The following is a 19,654-nucleotide window of genomic DNA, read 5'->3' on the forward strand; positions in this document are numbered from 1 at the left end:
CTTTATAATAATAGTATTTTTTAAAACTTATGTTTATTGTACAACTGTATTTAAAGACTATTAATAGTAACATAATTTGAAGTCTTAGTACAAAAATTGCCATAAACAATACAATAAAATATATAATATATTCACTATTCAATTTGATAATGATTAATGATCTAGTAAAACAACATATTTAAAAAATATATATATCTCAATTTTTCGCAATTTTAACCTTGCTTGGTACTAAAAATATACTTACAATAAAATAAATATCATAAAACGCGATTTTAGATATTACTATATTTAGTAAAAATTTATAGTCATATAACTTATAAAGATGTAAATTGAATTTAAAATTCAAAAAAAAAATTAACAAAAATTAATTTTATAAAATACTATTTAGCTTAAAAATAAAGATTTTAAAATTATAGAAAGATATATTGTTATTTATTGATGCATATGGTCCAAATGATAAAATATTACTAAAAATGATTCAACGACAATCTGAACAAATATTATTAGCTTTTTGCCTAATGTATGAGACAAATTCAATTCTTGTGACCACAGTGAAATATATTTTGGTATGACTGTCAATTACGCTGGTTTTTCATCAATTTAAGAATTTAAATTCATTTTTAAGCGACTGCTGCCACCGGTTTGCAGTATTAGTGCGTTCGCCTCCAATAAAACCTGTTACTGTTTTCGCTACTTTTGTTGGTATAGCGATAACACGACTACTGCCTCTAATCATGTTATCCGTTGTAGCCACTTCTGGGTTGTATACCGTTTTGGTAGCCTCAACACCAGCTCCTCCAATTTGTTCTACACCGCTTATGAGTCACTCAACACCGCTAGCAGCTGTATTCATAGCTCTGCCACCCATTTGTATTTTACTCATCGCTACACGATTAGTGAGACTCAGGCCGTTGTGATTTAAGTTCGTAATACCCGTCATAACGTTATCGGCTACTTTGGTCGCAATATTTGCAGTATCTAAGACATCTACCATCCGGTTAGCGCCAGTGGTTTTCAAGCGATTCCATTAACTGTTTTCTGGATTGATTGATTATTTCTTTCTGAGAAGAAGTTTTGGTTTGATAATTTGCGTCTAACTCCATTTACATGATTCGTGTTGGTTGTATCTCTAACCAAATTTCCAGTGTTCATACTGGTTGTACCACCAACTCCACATCCACTGTTCGTGTTGGCTATTTCACCAACTCTATTTCCATTATTTGAATAGTTTGGCTCTCTAGCTCCATATCCATATCCTGTTTACACCTCTAATTTATTTTCACTATTCACATTCGGTATTTCACCAACTCCATTTTCATTAATCGTGTAGTCCGGATTTCCATCTCCATATTTCAGTATTCCCATCGTTTGCACCGCCAACTTCATGTACATCAGTTGAAACTCTACTTCTGTAGTTCATAGGTACTCTCTATATCTCTAGATATTGGCACAACTAGTAGAACCCAAAAGATTTGTTGTTGAAATATTTGTACCCAATCTCTGTAAGAACATATTGTATAATTTGTTAAATTAGGCATTCTTTTTTAGTTATAATCGGACCAGCGCTTTTTCTGCTCGTGTATTAAAACATTTGTTTGGATTCATTTGGAATACATTTTTAAAATTATTTCATAATAAATAATAGGTCGTCCGGCTCAGTATCGAACCAGTAACAGTTCGATGTACAGGTTAGAGTGGCGCAAAGTAAGTCAATCTTCGAAAAGTGAGTGGCATACCTCCTAAGCATATTCTATATTTCTAAATAGACAATCTATGAAAAAATGAGATTAAACATCTTTTTTTTTTAATTACCACGCGACGCGCTTAAAATAGATTGACCAAAATGCCCACCAAAAAACAAAATTTACTTAAACCATTGAATTTTTAGTTGAATATTATAAACAGCATAACTATGATTTTGTATTATTTTAATTGAATAACGTGGCTGTTTTAGTTTTAAAATTCCCAATACAAATTGATTACGTAATTACCAAAAATTCGTGATTAATGGGTACATTTATAAGGCGAAAACTTAATAAAAAATATATTATTTTATTTTAAATTCTTACATTTATTAACAATTACGTGTATTTTAAGTGATTAATTTTTTTTTCACTTAGCTACAAGTATAAAACTTAAATTTTTTTATTGATAAAATCAAAAGTTAGAGATATTCAACAATTTATTTTTTGTTACTCTGACTATTATTTGCACCTGAGGAACAAGCCTCCTTATACAGACTATTAAAAAAATAAGGATACGGTTCAATTATTACAGCTAATGAGAATAATAGAAATCATTTTCAGTTATAACGTTAACAATTTTATTTTATATTGGTGTTATTTACTAATAATAATACAAAATATATTTGTTATTTTTGATATTTACCAAAAATTTAGTGATTTAGTGAATTTTGTTTTTTGAGGTATTTTTAGTCAATTTATTTAAAACGTGTTACACGACCAGTAAAAAAATTTTTTGGCCTACAACTATTGTCACAGATTATCTATTTTTAGGTATATAATAAACTTAGGTTTTACCTCACTAATATTTCTATAATCAATACAGAGTAATTCTTTAACTACATCTCATTCGATATATATATAAATATAAGGAAAAATAAAACAAATGTTCTGTTATATAATTTTGATAAAAATATATAGTTATATCGTCTCATCTGTCTTTCAAAATGAATTCAACTTGATTTTTTTAAATAACAACATATAAAATTAATTATATTCAAAATACTGGATGAAAAAATGTAATCTATCAGTTATTTTCTTAACTGGATGATTCTTCAATGTTGATTTAATTTTGAGGGAGTAGAGGAATGGATAGATCTAAATATTTTTATATAACTGGAGTGCATAGGAATATACGAAAGTTTTGTAAAAAAAAGTTTTTATTTCATTTAAGTTATCAAAGAAATTAAGTGAGACGTAATTAAGGAATCGCCCTGTATACCAACAATATATTGCTGCCTTTTTAAATTAAATAAGCGATATTTAAAAAATGGAACATTTTTCAATAAAATTAAATTGTAATACGATATTGTAGTATTTTATTAATAAAACTATAATGAAATATTAATTCAAATAATTCAGACATATGTAAATTTAATGATAAGACTATATATACACAAAAGGAATTAAGCTTGAGTACTAAAAATAAATAATATAAACAAAATTTATAAAGATACAGTTTTCAAGGTGATTACTTACTGTACTTTTTATGATACTCATTTTGGAACCCTTCGAAGTCATTTAGCGTTACTGTACCCCAACACTGTTTGAAATACATATAAACAAACCAATATTATGACATCTGACACGACTTACGTCGTAATAATGTAGTCGGCACTGTTTTTGAGGGTAGAGACCCGCAGGCCATTTATTATCAACAACAACAGGTTATTTAAAGAAACAAACAAACCGAAAAGACGAACACAGTTAATAATAATCTTCGCATCATATCACTGTTCTTTCGCTGGCGTCCGCGACGCGGTGTCCGGCATGATCCTCGGATGTCGAAAAGTTAGCAGCGTTGATGACGACGGGTGCGCGGTTGCGGTTGGGTTCGTCGAGTCCGGTCGTGCAGCACGTCCGGAGCCGGTGGCGTACATCCTCGACGTCGTCACTTAGACAACGGGAAGAAGACTACCGTATCGTTTGTGGCGGGTAGTCGCCGGCCGTGCGACACTTGTTGGACTTTGCACCGTGGCGTATGACACGCGGTGTTGGTCAGTCAAATATTCATAGTAGGGCAAGGGCTGATAAATGTGGCATCGTGTATCACGACGCGACGCGGGACCGGACCCGGACACTTCGCCGCCAGACTCTTGATATATAAATTTATTATTAACTCCACCCGCGTTCGATACCCACTCAATGCATTAAAACGCTTGTAACTCTACTAGTAATAATTCTAAAATTATTATCGACCTATCAACATTTTTTTTAAGAAAAAGACTAAAAAAGGCTATTTTGAAGAAAAAAAAACTGTAATAATAAAAATGTTAATTTTATTAGTGATAAATAATACAAAATATGCTTTAAACGCAGTCTATAAAGACAATTATTATTTTTTAAAAATTTCAACAAAATAATTATATTAAAAGTTATAAGCGTTATCAGTTTGGTCTAAGACATTCTATATATTTACAATAATTTTAGAAAATTAATTTAATTTTAACATTTTTGTAAACTAACCTTTTAAAGAAGTTGTCAAATAATCCTAAATATCCTAAAGCTAAAAAATTGCATAGTTTCGTTATTATGTCAAGAGGGAATAAGATATGATTCTTATGTATTACCCACCCCAAGTTAAATTCTATACGTTACTGTGTACACTCTTTTAATCTTATAATATTAATAGATTTTGTTAAACAAACAATATTATTAAGTTTTTATGTACCTATAATTCTACAATCCATTTTTCTTAACCTTAAAAGTGACTCTATGTTGTAATATTAAAATAATTATTTATTTAAATAAAAAACTTCGAATAACTACTGCTATACTGTAGATCACAAAAAACGTATCTTAGAGGCTAAATGGTAAGAAAGAAGGCTCCTATCATATCTAATAGTTATTCAGCTGCATTTTTTCGTGGCACATACCATTGTAGTAGCTATTCGAAGTTTAAATTTTTTTTAAATAATAATATTATAAATATAACATTGAGCCACTTGTATGATAAGCAAAATGGATTGTAGAATTATAGGTACATGAAAACTGAATATTAATTTATTCTTTTAATTAAAATTAAAAATATAAAAAAAAATATATATAAAATATTAATTTTGAAAGAATCAAAATGATGTCTGACGTCGGCTTTCAAGTGGAATGACAAGAAATGTTAAATAATATCTTGTTTATGGATTTTTTGAAAAATTAAATATAAATTTGTGTTGATATCCCAGTATGCCATAACGGTCTAAAAATATTGTTTACCGAGAAATCCATTATAAAAAGGAAATTAAACAAGTACCACACTAGTATGACACTTCAACCATAGCCAAAGAGGTTAACGATGCCGAGGACGGCGTTGGCTATCAAGTAGATAAGATAACAAAGACAAAATCCTACAAACAAGGAAGGCAATTGAATTATTTTCCTTATTAAGCCGGATTCCCACGACTGGTGTACTTGCCAAGTACACCAATAATTGTATACTTGCCAAATCATCCAATTATTAACAAGTGTATACTTGACAAGTATACCAGTACTTGTACACTTGTACAAGTAATAAATAAAAGCCAAGTATACTATTCCTACGACTGGATCAAATGCCAAATAATTGTATTGGGGGTGGGACCTGAAAAATATTAAGTCATGTATCATTTTTGCGCTGCAGTGTTTGGACGTTTCAGTGAGTGATTTAAAATACATTTTTTAGTATTGCTAGTTTTTAAACTTTTTAGATTAATTTTTTTAGTTAAAATAGTTCTTTAACTAATAGTGTTTCAGCTACGCACCGTATATAATTTTTTACTTGCAAAAATGAAACAGAATTTTACAAATATAAACATTTTAGTAAAATATTAAACTATCCAATAATATCTACTTTATACTTAACATTCATAAATTAATAAGTTATATAATTAATACATTATGTAATCAACCTTAACTATTAAATTATATTTACAATTATACTATAAAATAGTTTTACTTATCTATTAAATTAAATCAACTAATTAGGCCAACATAAACCACCGCTGTACTACACAAATATAGGTGGGCGGGGAAGAAAAAATTGTGTTACCGATAGCCACCCTAAAATCAAATATTGGATAAGTATTTGACAAGTACACAAGTGTGCACTAGTGAACTACAAGTGTAAACTTGTCAAGCCATTAATTCCTTTGACTTGTGTTACATTTACCGACAATCTGCGGGAAACTGACAAGTGACCAATAATTGTACAAGTATAGTGTTCCGACGGCTTGACAAGTGTACACAAGTGACAAATATTTGGCAAGTACACCAGTCGTGGGAATCCGGCTTTAGATCTATCAAAAACCGATAAAAAAAACTTGGGTAGGCTGCGTCATAAAGAAAATATTTTAATGTACAAAAACAGAGAAAACAAGAAACAAGCATTTGTTTTTTATTGTATCATCGAAAAAATCAGAAAAAACTGAAAATAAGCGTTTTTTGAAAAAATCATCAAAAATAGCAAAAAAAAGCATTATCTAGCAAATGCTATAAGTCCCGAGCCCCGGTTATAACAAACTATTATAAAATTAAAAGAGTGTATACAGTAGTGTATTTAGAAATATTCTTTATAACAACGTTTACAACCATAATTAATCATTGACGTTATCTCATTATTGACGCATTAAAGTATATTTTACCCATTGTATTTAATTCAAAATCATGCTACTTAAAACAAACACAATTTACTGGAGAAAAAATAGTTTTTGGTTTTTTTATTAGAAATAATAATTTTTATCATTGAAACATTATTTTAAAACTTTTCTTTGTCATTAGTGTAATATTGTTATCGTTTTTTATTATATTTCGTTTCTGCATTTCGTGGAATTCTTAGTAAGTAATGTTATATTAAATTATTACTCATTAAATTAAACATATTTCGTTTTCGAAGAAAATGTAATTATAACGCGCAATTTCATCTGTTTGTACATAATCACCAGTTGTTTGAAATGATATAAAATTTATAAGACGCCGCGTACAAAATTCTACTTATGAAATATTACTGTAACATGCTAACCGCCATACTATTATACGTGTTCTATTTTTAGCTTTTATATAATGTATTTCAATTACAAAAACACTTCCATCGCTCTTATACGCGTAAAATAAATTTTCGTTTAAACTTGTACAATTCATTTAATTTGTTCAGCCGTTTAAGCTTTGCATGGCTTGTACGTATCAACTGAAATAAAACAAATTAATACAGAATTTAGAGCAGATTTTATTAACAGTTGGCTCACTATAATAAAATAATATCGAATAATTTTTTGATATTGATACATAGGCGCAATTTAAATACAATTTTTGAGGGTGCTAATTGTATTTTCTCCCCTCTCTGAAAAAACACTTTATATATCAAAATAAATCATTTTCTTACATTTTTTCCGAGGGGCATCTCCCTAATGGCATTTATCAGTGACGGATCGTGGCTTGGACGACGGGACGATCGCACTCCCTACTAAAATAAATTTAAAAAAGAAAATTAATCGTATATTTTAATTCTGCATTTTTAAAAAATATTTTTCATTAAAAATGCAAATTTTTAAATAGTAACACATAGTTATAATACATTTTGTTCTGTCACCACCACTTTATTAAATATTTATCTTTGCGAATATACATGTTTATAATTGATAGGGACATCCGCATGCGGATGTTCCCTTGATTTCTTTGTATGACTATTTTGCAGCAATAGTCAGTCTAGTGTCCAACATTGTCGAATAAGCACTAATTGTAAACCATTTAATAATACTTGCCGTGTTATATCGAAATTGTGCTATACATATATATATATATTTATACATTTATATCTTAAAATACATTATAATATTTACAACCAGTATTTCTATCGAAAGTGTTAAATTTCTTTCTTTATAAATAATCACTATTTCCTATATACGTCTTGGAGGACTCTGTGCGGATAGCTCAATAGGGAATCCAGACGGTAACCCGAACAACAAATAAATATTAAAATTTCCTCAGGCGAGCCTTACAGGTCCGCCACANAAATTTCCTCAGGCGAGCCTTACAGGTCCGCCCACAATTTGTCGTGTGCGAATATCACAGTTGTTTCCCTCAGTATACGACGGTATGCATTTACACACGAGCAGTGTTGGGACGACCGATAGCCTCGTCCATACGGTAAAATATTAGTACATTACTATGTTGGGTAATTTATTTTTAGAATTAACAACGTGTAAGCTGGTCATTTATGGGGAAAACGTCTTTGCCGCGAACTGATATTGCTCCGAAATTTACATACTTGGACATTTGACAAAATAGTAATTGTTCCGACCATAGTAAAATGAATAAGAAGTATGCTCGATCACAGTCAGCATTTTCGTAGTAGTACGCGCAAGTGCATCGCCTTGTGTTTTTGTGCATTCGTATAGGATCGGTGAAATACGACCGCTTCCGAATGCACTTTAAAACCGGGCGATTTTTAAATTGATAATTCTGATATAATATATATGATAGACATAATTTTTAAGTAATAATTATATTAATTACTTTAAAACAACGCATTCAATAATATTTTATAATAAATTTAATCGTGGATACTTATTTTAGATTCTATGTATTTTTTTGTTGTAACTTTTGTATTTTAATGAAAAATTAGGATTTTGTACCTCGTTAATTAAACGTGAGCTATATTAACTAGTGTGCAGACTTATTTTTTTATGTTTTAACATTGAATTAACACCACATTAACTTAAGAAATTAATATTAAATATATTACATTAGGTTAAGATGGTACATTTTTGGAAAACATAGCGCATAGCATTTTTTTTTTTTAAAAAAATGAATGAGTATTAATTAATGTGAATTTTAAAAAACAATCAACATTATTTATAGAAATTATTTTACTTATTAAGTGAATGAGAGAGATAGCATAATATAATCTTGAAATATAGATTATGTTTATTTTATTTTTATAATATAAAAATTATATAATATAATATTTCAATATTTCTAGTACCTTTTCATTGTATATTTTTTTAGTGTGCTGCTAATAATAAATATAATCCATCAGATTTATTTGAGGACAGCCTAACATATTTAATGGGGATATGTAGCTTTTAAATTTGAATACAAATATCCGAATCTTGTAGATAATTTGAATGAACCTAATGATTGCATAGAGGTTAAATAATTTGGAACATTACGACAACCATCACCTACATTAATAAATTTAGGAAAAATCATAGGAACTATTTTTAAAAATTTAAATGAAAATGGTACTTATAGAAATACAGTTAATATAAAATATTTTTACATACCTATGATTAAATTTTTAATAGATGATATTAGAAAAACTCCAGGCTTAATAAAGGAGGTACTGGAATTAACTAAAAAAGCATGTAATTCAGATAATCTTTTGGTGGATGATGAAGTCAAAAACTTCATTATTAGAACAAAAATATATTTTAGAATACGGAATATAAATAAAAAAACTTGCATCACGAGAAATGAGCAATAAAAAAAAAAATTCAAAAATTTATTAAATAATCATTAAAACTACATTTTTTATAAATAATGTAACAACTTATACTTACTGTAAGTAATTACACAATAAATTGATATTTAATTATTTATATGCAGTTAAAGTTTTTCTCAGTTTAGATTTATCAACGAATTAAATCTTGGTTTATAAACTACTACAGTGTAGCAGATAATACAATAAAGATGTATTACAACACAGTTGAAGTTAATAATAATAATAAAAAAATTATAAATGAAATTGAAAACCGAAATTAACTAAAAAAAAGTTCATTAAAATACTTGACTATAACGGGACAGTGCCCCTTAATATAGAATATATACAACGCAATGTATTTACATGTGACGTCACGTTGAGTTTATTGTTGGTTACATATTTTACCCCTAGGCTTATCATGCGCACTAATTTGATCGAGCATACTTCTTATTCANTCATTTTACTATGGTTCCGACCATCTGATATCATAAACTACCATAACCACGACGGATTTTACTCGGACGTTTAATTTAAAAAATAAGACGATAAAAACTCCGACATTGTCATAAAAAAAAAGAGTGGTGAAAAAATGTGTTTAAACTAATTGGCTATAATTGAACATATGTTATATTTATATTTTTGTCATAAAAAAAAAAGAGTTAAGTAGGTTAATGTTTTGTATATTGGGATGGTGAAATCCAATAAATAATTTTTTTTAATATGAAAAGCAATGAGAGGATAATTAAATTGAATATGAGTATAAATATTATGTTAACCGGAGTTTTGAAATTCGTTTAGCTGCAAAATGAAAATAAAAGCATATGGCATATAATCATAAATTCTTTGTTATGATATAATGACTACTCTTATTTTGACGTAAAATATAGATCGCAAGTAAATCACTTCTGTATGACGCACAATGAAACGTGCAACGATTAAGGAGAAGAATTTTACGACTCTTAATGTTTAGTGGTTGTGTTATAGAAATAATAAACTGTGTGTGTTTACGTAAATTGCAAGTGTCCAGTTGTTGGGCGCCAAGCCTTAATGGCTGAATTGTTTTTTTTTTATAGGTATTAAATATAAACTAAATATTTATGTTTAACGCAAGCTGTCGCGTCCTGTATGGTGACTAAATAGCTATTAATAATATTTTCCTTTTTTTTTATTATCTGTTATTTGCTTGACAAAAGTTATTCTTGATTTACCTTAAGTTTATTTTTCTAATTTTTATGACATGCTTAGAAATATAATTTCTTACCTTGTGTCCAGCTAGCTTGATCGTTTATTGCGTCAAAAAAAATATAAATATATAAAGAGAGCACTGACTTTTATCTACTTATTTATTTTTGTAAAATTATGCAAATTATTAAACTTGAAATATTACTTCACTGTAGTTCCTTTCTATACCTGGTGTTTGAATATTTGTGTTACTTTATATTTTAAAATGAAAATTTAAGTAACCAGATAGATTATGAGAACCAATCCCTAGTGCACACGTCACAAACTATTGTTTTACCAATAATTTCAACCGCCTGATGTGCTAGGGTAATGACTTCAATAAAACATCAGCACCTTGTGCAATCAATCAAACACTTATCTATTCAAATTTAAGATACACTCTACGATCTCTTTAGTGACATGCCATAAACCATTGTTTTACCAACAGTTTTAACCACTTGATGTGCTAAGGTAGATTTTCGAAATGCACTTATTAAAAATTCTTAATTGGAACAACTCACAAAATACAAAATAAAAAAAATATTAATTCATAATAATTTAAAATTAAAAAAAATAAACAAAATAAAAAGTTTAAGTTATTATTGTCTTTATTACATTACTTATAAGATATTTAGATAATAAACACCAAGTATAAAAAAAAATTTTAAATCATAGAGAGCACAATCGCGAAATATTCTGGTTCAAAGATACTTCATGACCAAACTTTTAGAAAAAAAAAATGAGGTGCTAAATGAGCCAAAAATCGCTCTTTTATAGGCCCGTTTTATGAGGGTGACACTTAATGTTTTATATTTTAATTGCAAAATCCTTCTCATTGGCTAGTCAAGGAAACTTGAATAGACCTGTGCGCAATCTATTATTCTACCAATTTGAGTTAATGTTTCATATTTGTATTGGTGTTTATATCTATCATCTTCCATAATAATGTGGTTTATTAGAAAAATTATCAATATAAACATTTTATAATATTAAATAATTGTTGTTCCCCTTAAAAATATGTACTTAATACTTTTCTTTGTTATTAATAAAGTAACAAAGACGTCTAGTCCATTTAATTTATTTTATACTGTTCTATTAGTTAGTAAAAATATTTTATTGATTAATTTTAAAATTATATCTAGTTTAAATTGTAATTACCACTGTTCCATGAATCTAGTATATTAATTTAAAAAAATGTCAACACAATAAATAAACTCTTATAGCATTATTATTTAAACATAGTATTTATTTAAATGAAAATTGTAATATATAAATTTACAATATTTTTTTAGTTGGGACTTAAAAGTTAATGGTCAAGTTTGAAATATTTTCTGTAAGCTTAATTCCTAAATACTTTCTCAACCACAAGTCTTACACCTGAAAAAAAAATAAGAAATTAAAATTTTGTACCATGTCTCAGGCAACATTTATTATTATTTATTTAATTTTAATTATTAATATTAATTAAGAATAAATTTATGCTATGACACACCGAAAATCTTTTATTTATGGTTTATGGGTATAGGGAGGACTTGTGGTTGAGAAAGACATATCACTAAAGCTTAAAGAAAATATTTTGACCTTGGGCATTCAATTAGATTTTTAAGTCACAGCTATTATATTATGCATAAAGTATTTTTGAAGTAAATCTTAAAAACTATACGATGGATAAATTTTTATTTTTACTGTAGTCATTTAAAGAGTTTTACCTGAAGATATTTTTTAAATATTGTTTTAAAAAATAAATAATTTAAATAATAATATAAATAATTTTTAAATTGAAAAAAACTAACAGATTTAAAAAGATTAGAAAAAAAGCTGTCGATTCTACTTCACTGATTTGACTTAGGTAAACATGGGTGTCGTACATTGGTTGTATAGACCAAATCGTTTTCATATTGTCATTCTTTTGGCAGTTTTGAGATTCTCAGGTGATTAGATTAAAGTCCAACTGGTCATGTTACTTGAGGCGAATTATCACCAAGACAAATGAGTAAATTCCTTGTTATCGTCACATTCAAAATAGATTTATAAGACGGGATTTATTGGGATGTTCTGCTATCAAGTAATGTAAGCCTTCAAGATCACGATTTGCACTTGTGTATCGATCCAAAGAAAGGCTCGTACTTTCAAATATTTCTGCAAATCGGGAAAAGTAGGCGATTTTAATGTGGAAATCTTTATCGTTTCTCAAACGCACAAAATAAATTGTTTTTTATCGTGTACATAGGTTTTTTATAATATTAAAAGTAGAAGTGAAAAATTATTCGCTTAAGTATAGAAAGATAATAATAATGGCAAAAGGTGCATTATCGTCATGCTATTTGTATCGACTTTTTGTTTTTGTTTGACCCAACGAACATGTGCTGAAAAATAATTTATTTTAACTCTCTCTTGATATATAAGTTCTATATATTCTAAGTTTCAAAGAAATTTTTTTGGTGCGAAAATAGTCTTATTGGTAATTGATTCGTTATACTTTAGCGGACACAGCCGAAAAAATCCTTTTCTAAACATTTATAAAATAATCTCAATAACCTATATTTGTCACTCATCAGTTTTTTGATATTAACCACAAAAATTTAAGGACGATGTATAAATTGAATTCGCTTGTCAAGCTATCGAATTGGATATGTATATGGATGACTTATAAATAGGTGCGAACACCAAAGAATACGCGGCTACGTTGGGAAACAATAATAGCTTCGATGCGAAGCTGAGACATGACAACTTTTTTACAAAAAATTAATTTTTTCAACTTAACTTTTGAAAGTGTTCCGGAAATACTGCGCTCTTTAAACATATGTCAAATTAATGCTTATTTTATGTACTATAAAATTAAAAAAAAAATTTTTGTCCCGACGACCTATCTTCTATGCACAAAAGGCTACCGTATTCAAAAATATGCTATTCTTGTAATAAAATTCTGGGTTTTGTATTTTATTTTAAAATATCTTATTGGGGGAATACACTGACTTTCATGAATATTGTTCTATTAAAACTTTCACTTTAAATGACAAAAAAAAATACGTTCAAAATAATCAAAAATCAAAATAAAAATCAATAATAATTTGAAAACAATGAAATTAAAAATTATATAATATATAATTAAAAGAAAATTCTCGATTTTATATTTTACATTTTTTACTTTAAAATGCTATAACTTTTTAAAAAATATTTGGATCAATACAATTTTTTCATGAGAAGTAGTATTTATATATATCTTTTATTCGACATCTTTTTTTTTAAGTCAGACTATTTCCTTATATACGGGGGGTTCAAATCTGAAAAATGCATATAGAAAGTAGAACTTTTTCAACTTAACTTTTGAAAGTGTTCCGAAAAGTCTGACACTTTTATATATATCTTAAATTAAAGCTAATGTAATTTATTATGGAAAAAAAAAATTGACCTCTGGACTTGTCTTCGTGGTGAAAATAAACATTAAAGTAAATAAAAAAAAAAATACGATTATTGTAAAATAATTCTTTTTTATATGTTTAACTTAATAATGCTATAACTTTTTGAAAAATGATAAGTACTATTTATATTTAAATATTATTAATATATATATATTTATTTATTCATATATTACACTTATAAATCATAAAACTTGTAATCAGAATATAAATAATGAAATAGGAGATCATGTAGCTTTTTGAGTAATCCATTAATTTTTTTAAATTAAACACTATCTACAGATTCTNTGAGTAATCCATTAATTTTTTTAAATTAAACACTATCTACAGATTCTCATCGAAGCGTTTTTTATGATGTGATTTTAATCACTGTCAGATATCATCTATACTGGATCCAACTATGCCACGACCACACTGTGCCGCCACCCTACTGTGCTGTGTTTTTCAAACTTGTATATCAGTGCTCAACTTACACAAGTGGACATTTTTAGAAAGCAATTTTTGCATGCACAAAACGGAATTGATACATTTTTTGACCACCATGTTGATGTTGTAAATTTTTCTGGAAAAGAAAATTAGAAAATACAAGTCGTATTTATTTGTGTTTTAATACTTTAATGGTACTACAAGGACAAGAAAGTTTTCGTACAAATGTTATGAATCTTTTACAAAGTAACAGTATTTACGGTTTTCAATATCATTCATATATTCTTACTGTCACTTTAAGCTTTTTGATCGAAAATAAAATTGTGTATTTTTATGTTAAACAAAGGAGGAGTACTAATTATTAATATAAAAAAAGAAAACATTTTTCTCTGTAAATGTATTGTTCATGAAAAATCATTTTTCCAAAATGTTTAAACTGTCTTTATTTTCTTTACTTTGTATATATGGTTCTATTAATTTGAGAATAACGGCCATAAGTGTTTCTGAATTTAATACTTTAGTGCAATACCCAGTGTGGAAAAATTTCAAAAATAATGAATATGCCGATAAATTTATATTTTGTGGTCGGAATTTTGAAAATTATATTGAAAGGTTTACTTTGAGAACATTATTTCCAAGTAATTCGGACACTAATCTTATTACAGAACAGAATTTTAACGATAGAGTATGGCAATTCCATTTGTTATTGAGCGTTCACTATGCTATTATTGTATAATATACGTTGTATACGTATATTCGTTATAATAATTGAATCGGTNATTGTATAATATACGTTGTATACGTATATTCGTTATAATAATTGAATCGGTGAGTGGAAGAACAGTACTAGTCCAAAAAGTGAAATTTGAGATAATCAAGTTTTCAAGTTAAAAAATTCTGTTTACAGTAACTTATAGACTTTAGAAGCCAGGAAATTTTGTAGCTGTTTTTACAAAGTTCCTAATAGCTTGTTATTACAATCATTGGTCATAAAATTTTTTTTTTTTATTTTAAAACAATTTAAAAATATCATTGGACAAGTACTGTTTTTCTTCTCAATTATGTTTTTGTTTATAATTTCCCTGTTAACTTCTTTTAAATTAAAATAAAAATAATATAAAATAGTAGGAATAGTTAAAACATAATAGTAACACTTTATTGTTTAGTAACTTAAGCTTTTTTAACTTCATTTGGGCTTTTTCTTGCTTGCCCTTCGTGATACACGTAACAGTGGCCTGTATTTTCTTTTAAATCATGAATTTCAAAGGTATTTACCCACAGTTGACGATAATAAAATACCTCTTGAACAGGTATATTAGGTAAAGGAAAGTTTTGCATAAAATCGAAACATATTGCTGCCACACTAGGATTTTCCTTACATAGAATCTCAACTTCTTTAAGTTTATTATACAACTTATTGGCACGTTTTTTGTGGATTAAATACTGCGCTGCTGCTACTCTCTTTGCATTATCATTTAAGTTTTTATCCCGGATTCTTGATCCCAAGTTCTCACACTCTGAACATACGTCCACTTAAGGTCGACGAAAGCTGAAGTTATAATTTTCTTGAAAAAACTTTAGGTAGTACTCATATTTTATTTTATTTTCAAGATCTGGGTGCTTTTTAATAAACAATCTGTGCATTTCCTTAGTATTTAAGGTACAAGGCAAATACCGTAAAGGTTTAGAAGAATAATGAGACGTTTCCAGCGGAAATGATACAATGTGTTCTTTAATCTTTACAATGAATTCGTCTTTTATCTTGGACGGTCGATTGTTGTGCTTTCCACATCCATCTTAAGGTGATATACCAGATAACAAAATACTTGTTAATCTTTGCACTTGAATATGTGATATAGCATGCAATCTCATAAAAGCCTGTTTGGAAACAGATATGCGTAATTCGTTCTTTTTGACAAAGTACGCAAAATTACTCGCCCTTGGTTTTGCTTTTGCTCCACCAATCTCAGACCTTTGGCGGCGTCTAATCACAGATTTTGTTTCGATCAGCCCGAGTAAAAAAGTATCAAATTCATTTTTCGGTTTTCCATCATATAAATTATGAATTATTTTTTTTTTCGTCATTGGAAAACGTATTCATACATTTGCGTCTGCAAACACAATTAGGACCAGTAATTTTAGAAGTAATTAGATTACCTGATACTGAAGTATAAGAAGCTCCATTTTGACGAGCGATCTTAATTTTTTGACGTTTCCATGTTTGAGGATAAACTTAGCGTTTCTTTCCTATCTTTGGTGTTTCATTTTCTTCATCTGAGGTAGTGTCAGAGTCAGTCATTTTTATTTCACAAAAACGTTTAAACAAAAAAACAAAACAAAATATGTACTCATAAAAAAAAATTATTAATATTGCAAAAAATTAATAATGTAAGCACACATTCACACCACAACAATAACGATAACCATAGAGATAAATAAATGATAATAAAAACACTGTTTTTCCACTCATCAAAATAATAAATATACCTGTAGCAAGTGAAAAAAGGTTGAACTAGTACTATTTTTACACTCAATACTTAGATCTAAATTAGATGAGTTTATTCGTAAAAAAAAAACGAAATATCGAATTTTGGACTAGTACTGTTCTTCCACTCACCGATTCAATTCATAATTGGTTGGAATGTCAAAGCAATGTTGATCTGAAAACAACATTTGAAGTACGTTTGCTTATAGATTATACAATATTTTATAACGAACTTAAAAAGATGAAAAATACATTATTATATTTTTCTCAGATGGTTCATTTCCCCAAACTAAATATATATTTACTAATGAAATTTATAATACTTTAAATACATTGACAGATATAATAGATAAAAATCAACTTAAACAAGATGACATTTTTAGAAAGCAATTATCGCATGTACAAAATGAATTTGATACATTTTTTGACAGCCATGTTGATCTTGTAAATTTTTTAAAAAGAAAAGATTTAGTAATTACAAGTCGTATTTATTTGTATTATAATTATCCATTAAAACTACAAGCACAAGAAAGTATTCGTACTAATATTATTAATCTTATTGAAAGTAATAAAAGTTATGGTTTTTAATATGATCCAAATACCTTTGCTGTTACTTTAAGCTCAACAGATATGGATTCAGTTGGAAGCTCAACCTCATGAAAAGTATCACATTTATCAATATTTTAATTAAAAGTAAAATGTAATATGATTTTGTTATTGTTAAAATTTTATTGATTAATAATAAAATGAATAAAATTTGATTATTAAATTTTAATATTCCACTTACCCTAACATATATTATAAATATATTTTTAAGTTTTTAAGTATTAATTGATATTTTTAGTGATTACTTTATTTGGTACATCAAATATAAAAAAAATATTCGTCTTAGAACGGTACTGAATATAATAAAAAAGGTCTAAATGTAAAATAACTATTATTATTACTAAAAATATTATTCACTAGAAAATTTAAATGTAGCATTGACGTTTAATTATAAAATACGCATTTTATTAAGTACATACTTGTATTATAGTATGTATTATAGACTTTATTTATCCAACAATTTTAATTTGACCGAAAATAACAATTGTGTATTTTTATGTTAAACAAAGGGAAGAGTATCATTTACTAGTGTAACAAAGGAAGACGTTTTTTCTCTGTAGTAGTATTGTGTCATAAAAAATCATTTTTCCAAAATGTTTAAACTGTCTTAATTTTCTTTACTTTGTGTATATGGTGCTATTAATTTTAGAGTAACGGCCACAATAGTTTCTGAATCTAATACTTTAGTGCAACACCAGCGTGGAGAAAATGATTAAATAATGAATATGCTGATCAATTTATATTTTGTGGTCGGAATTTTGAAACTTATATTGAAAGGTTTACTTTGAAAACATTATTTCCAAGTGATTCGGACACTAATCTTATTACAGAACAGAGTTTTAACGATAGAGTATGGCAATTCCATTTGTTATTGAGCGTTCACTATGCTATTGATTTTCATCGTCTAATCATTTTAACGATAAATTTTTGGTTTAAATGTCTAAGCAATGATGTTTCAAAAAAAAAAAATGCGAACAAAGTTTGTTTGAAGATTATCAAATCTTTTTTATCGAATTTAGAAAGATGAAAAATTCATTATTATATTTTTCTCGTATAGTTAATTTTCCCTCACAAACGAAAGATATATTTACTAATGAAATTTATAATACTTTAGATATATTGATAGGTATAGTAGACAAAAATCAAATTACATTTTTTTTTTTTGAGAGCAATTTTTGCATGCACAAAATGAAATTGATACTTTTTTTGACGGTCATGTTGATCTTGTACATTTTTTAAATAGAAAAGATTTAGGAATTACAAGTCGTATTTATTTGTGTTTTAATACATCAACGGCACTGCAAGCATAACAAAGTAATCGTACAAATATTATGAATCTTTTACAAAGTAACAGTATTTACGGCTTTCAATATCATCCAAAAACTCTTGATGTCACTCTAAGCGCAACAGATAATCATATAGAGTCAATTGGAAGCTCATCATTATGAAATGTAACACATTTATCAATATTTTAATTAAAAATAAAATGTAATATGATTGTAGCAATGTAAAATTTGATTGATTAATAATTATATTGTAATTATAATTTATATTTGAAAATAAAATATTTAACTATTAAATTTTATTTTATTTTTTAAATTAAAATTTGTTTAATTGACACATACCACTAATAAATAATTAAATTTGATAAAACTAAAATAAAATGTTCCATATTTTAAAATAATTTTTTCACAATAATCGTACGTTTTTCTTTAACATTGAAATCCGTTTTCATCATATAGAGAAGTTTAGTGGTCATTTTAAAATATATATTAAAGTGTCAGTATTTCAGAAATAATTTCAAAAATTTAGTTGAAAAAGTTTTACTCTCTATACGTATTTTTAAGATTTAAACCCCTCTGTATAAAAGGAAATGGTCCAATTTAAAAAAATCGAAATTTTAAAATAAGAACTATTACTGAATATATTATTCATTAGATAATATAAAAGTATAGATAATATAAAAGTAGCTTGATCTATAAAAAATTGACGTTTAATTATAAAATAATAGCAATTTATTATTTGTATGGTGTCATTAGGAAGTTTAATTTTATAAAAAATAAACATTTTTCTATATTTTAATTAAAAATAAAATGGAAAAAGATTTTGGCATTGTTAAAATTTCAATGATTAATAATATTATTGTAATTATCTTTGATATTTTAAAATAAAATATTTTAAATTATTAAAATTTATTATATTTTTTAATTTAATAGTTCTAATTTCTATACATTTTAAAATTAAAAAAAAAAAAAATCGAATATTAGAAATAAGAAATATTACTAAAAATATTATTTACTTGAAA

The 19,654-nt window shown here is 27.0% G+C and overlaps 1 protein-coding gene and 1 long non-coding RNA gene across 5 annotated transcripts in view; one reads left to right on the top strand and one right to left on the bottom strand.

Moving 5' to 3' along the window:
• LOC126905864 (uncharacterized) overlaps positions 1 to 19,654 on the top strand; it is a 254,847-nt gene that overhangs the window by 197,795 nt on the left and 37,398 nt on the right. The window lies entirely within an intron of this gene.
• On the bottom strand, positions 978 to 11,470 carry LOC126905878 (uncharacterized). Of its 3 annotated transcripts, none has more exons than XR_007704125.1 (3): positions 10,454 to 11,470; positions 7,093 to 7,173; positions 978 to 6,897 (listed from the first exon to the last, which is right to left on the bottom strand). It is a non-coding gene; the product is annotated as an uncharacterized LOC126905878 (long non-coding RNA). The 3 variants fall into 3 exon arrangements; XR_007704124.1 differs by lacking the exon at positions 10,454 to 11,470 and having other exon boundaries at positions 978 to 1,500; positions 3,222 to 6,897; positions 7,093 to 7,689; XR_007704123.1 differs by lacking the exon at positions 10,454 to 11,470 and having other exon boundaries at positions 7,093 to 7,695.

This window comes from Daktulosphaira vitifoliae, unplaced genomic scaffold (assembly GCF_025091365.1).
Source record: "Daktulosphaira vitifoliae isolate Bord-2020 unplaced genomic scaffold, ASM2509136v1 Scaffold_4, whole genome shotgun sequence".
Classification (NCBI taxonomy): Eukaryota; Metazoa; Arthropoda; class Insecta; order Hemiptera; family Phylloxeridae; genus Daktulosphaira; species Daktulosphaira vitifoliae.